Source organism: Astatotilapia calliptera, chromosome 7 (assembly GCF_964374335.1).
Source record: "Astatotilapia calliptera chromosome 7, fAstCal68.1, whole genome shotgun sequence".
Taxonomy (NCBI): Eukaryota; Metazoa; Chordata; class Actinopteri; order Cichliformes; family Cichlidae; genus Astatotilapia; species Astatotilapia calliptera.
The window spans coordinates 62,119,200-62,125,828 of record NC_137428.1 but is presented as its reverse complement, the minus strand read 5'-3'; the positions used below and the strand labels follow the sequence as shown (position 1 = coordinate 62,125,828).

Sequence of the window (6,629 nt, the reverse complement as noted above, 5' to 3'; positions counted from 1 at the left end):
TGTTCTCTGCCGGTTTTGTGCCTAAATTTAGTAGGAAAGGAAAGGAAATAAGAACTGCTGCAACAAGACTGGTGCCAGCAACAGTACCATATTTCTAACCCATTGGACACTAATGGGCATTTCTGTGAAATACTTACTGTGTGAGAGTGAATTTTCTTCTTTGCCCGTCATTAAATATGCAGCATTTTAAAAACAAATACATTGAGATTTTAAAATTTAAACAGCAGACTGGTGGGTGTTGGCCTGAACCCAGAGAGTCTGTCATAACTCTTGAAAAGTGACTGAACAGGGTAATTCTGGCACTCGTGCCATTTATTTACTGCATACACAGAGTAAGAGCTCAGCCCTGAAATTCTTTCAACAAATAATGTTCCTTTTACTAGAAATGTCGCAGCTCCTAGTTTCAGATTTCTTATGTTTTTATTAACATTTTATGATGCAATTTTAGGTTGATTGATGATATAATAATCTTTATTAGTCTCACTACATTTTTTTTGTTACAACTCAATCTAAAGAAATAATAATAATAAAGAAATAAGATATGCATAATAGATGGGGTGACTACAACAGAATATTCCAAACATAATATCTGTAAAAATATCTAAACTCTCAGATTAAACTGGATACTGTAGATTCATCTTGGATGTAAGAAAGAAATTTCTGAATATGAAGGCTTCTCTTCATTTCTAAACAAGTAATTCCTGCCACCTAGTGGCCAGAATGGGGAACTGACGTGAGACAAAAGTAACGTATATGTTTACACCGATGAGTTGAATGTGAGATCAATGTTATACGTAATTTTCTTCAGGGATTGCTGAATTTACATCCCAATATGCTTATGTTCACATAAAAGGGAAAAAAACTTTTTAGTCCTGCCCCTGCAACACTGAAAAACATCGCAGATTCCCGGAAGCTTGCAACTGATTTTAGTCCAAAGTTGTAAATCTGACAAGTCCATTACTTGTCAGAAACAAACTACTAGTCAGTGGCTGATGATTAAATTCCATTTGTCACATCTGACCTCTTGCAGGCATGCAGCTGGACCTCCTGCAGTTCACTTACTGTCCTGAAATTAGGAAGGATGATGCATTCATTTACCTCCTGTACGGATTCCAGAATCCTGGAAGCACTGTAAAGGTGGTATTTTTTGACTTTTTCAATTTCTTCAGCAAAATTCAGCTGGCACTGCTGAGGGACAAGCTGGAAGGAGCAGGAGTTGATGTTGATGTTACTGCATGAGCAATTGACTACATCATCAAGAGACCACAGTATGTGAGGCTTCCGAATTGTGTGTCTGAAGTGGTGGTATGTAGCACGGGGGGTCCTCAGGTGATGGTGCTCTCTTCCTTCCTCTTTACGCTCTTTACACTGGACCATGTATGTATAAGTCCACCTAAAGTTCGATGATACAGCCATTGTTGGATTTGTATCTCAGGGTAACAATGTGGAGAACAGGAGGGTCATCACTGAATGACCAAGTACAGTGTTTTGGCAGTAAACTATTTTTTTTGTTTTTTTGTTTTTTAATTTCCAATATATCTCTAATTGACTTTTCTCCCTGTCCCTTGTGCTGCTCCAACAAGTGAATTCCCACTGAGGGAGTAATAAAGTTTATGTCTACAGCCAGCACAGTGCCAATAAGTAACAAGAAGAACAAGAAGATTGACAATGGAGTGTCATAATTGTATTACTTCACCACTATCTAATCCAAGTCTTTAATCTCAAATTTTATTTCAGTTGTGGATTGTTTTTTGCCATGAACCAACATAAAGCCAATGGACAGGATGTGGTTCAGGATGGTTTACAGTTAAGTGAGAGAAACACCTGAGCCTAGAAGTGACATCTCATTTACTGATGACTCCTCCACACCTGGATCACCTGTCAATATGCTTGGAAATCTTTTGCCATGTCATCATCATTTCAAAGAATAATAAGCAAGCTTCTACCTCAATCTTGTTTTTATGGATTTTAAATGTTTTGACAAATGTGAAGCTAGAGACACCAGCAACCATATTGAAATGTCTTCAGAGGCCAGTGCAGGTGACACAGAGGGAAATGTAAAACTGCTGGCTAAGGATAAACATAATTTCTGTAAAATAATAATTCACATTGGCAGCAATGATACCCACACTGAAAAAAAGGGACTGGCCATCTCTTGGATTTATGTAAGCATCTTGCATGTATTTAACACAATTACCTCATGTTTTAAAGATAAATGTAACTATATAGTGTAAAAACTACATGATATGCAGAAAGGGTGTATTAAATTGTTCATATCATGTTCAGGTGAAGTAAGTCAATAAGATAGCAACGTTAAATCTCGTGAAACCACGCGTGATTTCATCTCGCGGGCTTTGGATCGTGGTTCAAAAAAGGCATCCATCTCAGTCAAGTCGAGCAGCCAACTCTACGTTTTTGGTATGTCTTGATTTTTTGAATTAATATTTACCATATTTCAGCCAAATGTAGTTAAACGTCTAGAGTGTCGCCATGTAACATGCTAAAAAAAGAGCCATTAGCTTATTTTCTGTTTTATCTGTTGTCAAAGAATTGGCGCTTTTTCATTTGAATTTGTCTTTGGCACAAGAGCCGTAATATCACATTAAACCTAATTACGAGGCACTCATAACATAATTTGGTTTTCTGTGTGAATAGATTTGCCAACTGACTCTTCAGTTACATTGTGTATTTACTGCACCGTGGTGTTAGTGAGATTTTGGACATTGAACAGCTTTAGCTAATATCATTAGCGGCATTATGCTAGCTTACATCCCTACCCCTCCTGCCCTCACCTGCTGTCCTTTTCTTTTTGTTTTTTTTGCTGCACATTGAGAGACCACATCTATTCTGCATTTCACCAGGAGTCAGCTGATGGATTGTGGGTTCAAGGTGTTATGGTAAGAAAGTATATTCTATTTTCGCTTAAGGTTTCTGTAACTTAATTATAATAGGTTTTGTATAATTATTAGGTGCATGCATACACAAATAGACCACCCTATTAAAACAACTGAGAAATCCAAAATCTGCCATAGGTTTAACTTATACCTGTATGTATTGTCAGAAAGGTGATTACTGGACTCACATTAATGCACACTTGAACTAAAATGAGGTTGTAACTTGTGGGTTCTTGGGTTGCAAATCAGAAACAAACATCTTTGGATTTTTTTAATCCCATAAGATCTGGAAACACAGTTTTTATTCAACAAAACATTACTGATTAACCAAGCACAGTGCCTGCTGTTATTTCAAAATTTCAAAATGTTATTTCAGATAAAATGCAGCATTCCAGTGCATCCCAACCATGCCTTTACAGCCAAGGTTTCTGACGGAGCTGAGTTTCTCTCTGACAGTCTGCTGAAAGTGTTTGCAAAGTGATCCGGGGAACAGTGCACAAAGCTAAAGGATGTAGCTGCCATTATGACAGTAAGAACTTTAAAATTCTTTAACTACAAAGTGTATATGTATTGCATTAGGTCAGTAAAATTTTTATGCTACATCCATTGAAACAGTCAACTATTACCTGTGAGTACGGATTCCACTGAAAGGATGCCATTCTTTTTTGTCATGCATTTACTGGCCCACTGAGAAAAAAATCATCTTTTTTTAAAAATATATGTTCTGGAAACTATATATCCATAAAGTTGATGTCAAACAGGAATTTTTGATATTGCTTTGTAGATGCTGGTGTTGCATGTTGACTGGTTTAAAAAGTCAAGTTTTTGTCTGGGATCATTTTCTTCTGTGCTACTGAAAAGTTCACAAATCTCTGTTTTCTTTGTTATAATACTTTAGGATGACATTAATGCTCAAAGGGAGTCTCATCAAAGTGCTCCGCATCTGTGTGAAAGACAATTGCAACATCTTGGTGCAGGAGTTCATGGTGAGTGTTTTATGAGTAGATTGTGGCTTTGCAACATTTAAAAATGCATTTAGTTATCCACTTGATCCTCATTGGACTGGTTAGGACCAGTAGTCCTCTTTAATAATTTGAAGTTCACATGAGGCCTAGTAGTGAACTCGGCCGCCGGCCCTTGAGGCCCCACCCCTACCCCTGTATTAGGGGTCACATCAGTGTGAAAAAACTTTAAATTTGTCATTCTAGTGAACAAAGAAAAATCCCACCAGTATTTACATTAGCTTTTGTTTGAAAAAAAAAAAAAAAAAAAGACCAACTGACCAACAGCTAACCAAATTGTGGGGCTGAAAGTCTAAATTCTAACATCTTCTGAGTGACATAGCCTGGATTTCTGATGGGCCGGTGTCTTTCTAACAAAAACTAATGTAAAGCATTTGAAATTATTATGTTTTTCACTCTCTCTTAGAAACTCTGTTAGACCATGAATGGCAGCATGGCAGGCCACTCTTTGGCTATAGCTATTTACTATGTTGCTTGCATTGGTTTAAATTACTCTAACATTAGAACTGGTAGATTCAAAAGAGATGAGTTTAAAAGGGAATCTTAAAAAAATGTTTTGTGTTTAACCAGGACTTGACTGAGGCCACTGCACAGATTGAGAAAACCACAATGAACATCTGTCTCCAGAGATGCGCCAGGCAATGACTTTTCTGATGTTGGCATCATCATCGAGGGTATAGTAGTTCTTCAAGATCTGGATAACGTGACCTTTGCAGTAGCCATGCTGTTTGGACCTTTTTTATTCCTTCAATATGAGTTACCCATCACAGCTCTGCTACACTTTTGAGGTGATTCAATGGGTGGTAATGGAGTTGGATGCAACTCAGCTCTCAAGAAAAGCTCACAACTAAGACAAAACTGCTCCTGCAACGAAGCTCACTGTTATGCATGCAAGGTGATCAGCTCTAGGTGAGAGGACATTTAAATCTCACACTTGTTCTGCTGCATTTTTGAAGCTCAATTCCAGGAGCAGATCGCAGGGTTCATTTTTATATACTCTGCAACTGCCATGAGGACAAGCTGTTTTTGTTGTTGTTGTTTGTTTTTCCTTTTGCTCTGTACAAGTTCTCTGTTTGTCTGTTTGGCAGCATTTTTCAATTTCTGTTTGTATTTTTTCTTTCTTTTACTAGTGAAGAGATGTAGCGTGAACAGTTATACAGTCTAAATATCCCATATGGGTCGTGTGAAATGGTATTTTCAGTTTCATTCAGTTGAAGTAAAGAACGTTGAATATTTCTAAGTATGCTGTTTTGAACCAAGATGTCACAGTATGATCAGTGCTGTAATTTTTGACAGTCACTGTATCAATGTTATTTTTGCGTCTCTTGAATAAAGTTTTTGACCTGCAAGTGCTAATTTCTTTAGTTATTGGGGTAAAATGGGTAATGTTAATAGGAAGGTGTTTGCCAATTCAGTAACCTAATTTAATGTTAATGGAAACTAACATTTCCTCAAATTGTTTAGTTATAATTGTTGTTTAACTGAATCTTGACGTCAGAGGCCTTAAATAGAATGTTTTGTATTGTCCTGTAACATTTTTCAAAAGAAACAGTCTAATTTCTTTGCTGTGATTGATTCCAGAGAACACGGAAGAACTGACATTATTTAACTGTTGATTTATATAGATTCAGTGGAGGAGTAATGTCAGTTTAATTCTTTACCTACTGTCAATGCAGTGAAATTAGACATTTTGTTTTTAAAGGTTACTGGTGGATGCCAGCAACCATCTTGGAAGAGAACAATACAATCTGTTATAAGGCCTCCATTTGAAAATTGTGTATTTGATACTAGAATATAATAGCAAAATGTAATTTGAAGATAACATGTAGTATTTAAGTGACCAAGTAGTATTGGGTAAAAGTTATTGAATGGTGTTGGGATAAAGTGAAAAAATTGTGAAGGATTAAAATATTCCAAGAGCTCAAATTACTTCATCAAAACATGTTTAAGTCACATTTTATCAACACAAATTGCACAGGTTTATTGAACATGAATAAATTGTGTTAATTTAACTCAATTGTTTAAGTTGCTGCCAAAGCAAAACATCTGTGTGCAACAAATGTCCACCATTGAATTAAGTAAATCCAACAACATATTTTTTTCAGTGCAGAGGTCACTAAAATTAATTGAATCGGTGTGTAACTTTGCCAAAAACAATGTCATACTCTGTAGTTTTCTCTGGTCCCCTCCCCAAAACTGACCAGGGGTGACATGTTTAGGCCCATATTCTCCTTAAATTGCTGTCTGAGTGGTGTCCAATAAAATGATGTGGGCTTTATAGATAATTGGGAAACTTTCTGGAGGAAACCTGGTCTTGTTAAGAGACACAGCATCCATCCCACTTTAGATGACGCAGCAGTCATTTCTTAAAATCATGACCAGAGATAAAGGCCCAGGAACTGGACTAATGTCCTCCAGCATGTCCACGTTGCCGCAACAGCAGCGGGCGAGCACCCCCAGATATCCAGACTACCCGGAAGCAGAGTTGTAGACTTACACGCCAGACATGTTTATGTAAATGGAGAGTCCTCCTCAAACATTAAGTCTCATTATGCAGTTCCATAGGGTTCTGTGCTAGGACCAATTCTGCTTGCTTCCCTTAGACAGTATCATTAGAAGGTATAGCATACATTTTCACTGCTAAGTAGATGACACCCAACTGTATCTATGCAGTGGCTGCGCAGGACATGCAGGAGCGACAACCTCCAGCTCG

General features: G+C 37.3%; 1 long non-coding RNA gene across 2 annotated transcripts; it reads left to right on the top strand.

The window, feature by feature from the left end:
• The first annotated feature begins 2,115 nt into the window (after positions 1-2,115).
• On the top strand, positions 2,116-5,265 carry LOC145430190 (uncharacterized). 2 transcript variants are annotated; one of them, XR_013910645.1, is made up of 5 exons: positions 2,116-2,165; positions 2,287-2,897; positions 3,271-3,423; positions 3,793-3,880; positions 4,487-5,265. It is a non-coding gene; the product is annotated as an uncharacterized LOC145430190 (long non-coding RNA). The 2 variants fall into 2 exon arrangements; XR_013910644.1 differs by having other exon boundaries at positions 2,119-2,897.
• The last annotated feature ends 1,364 nt before the right edge of the window (positions 5,266-6,629 follow it).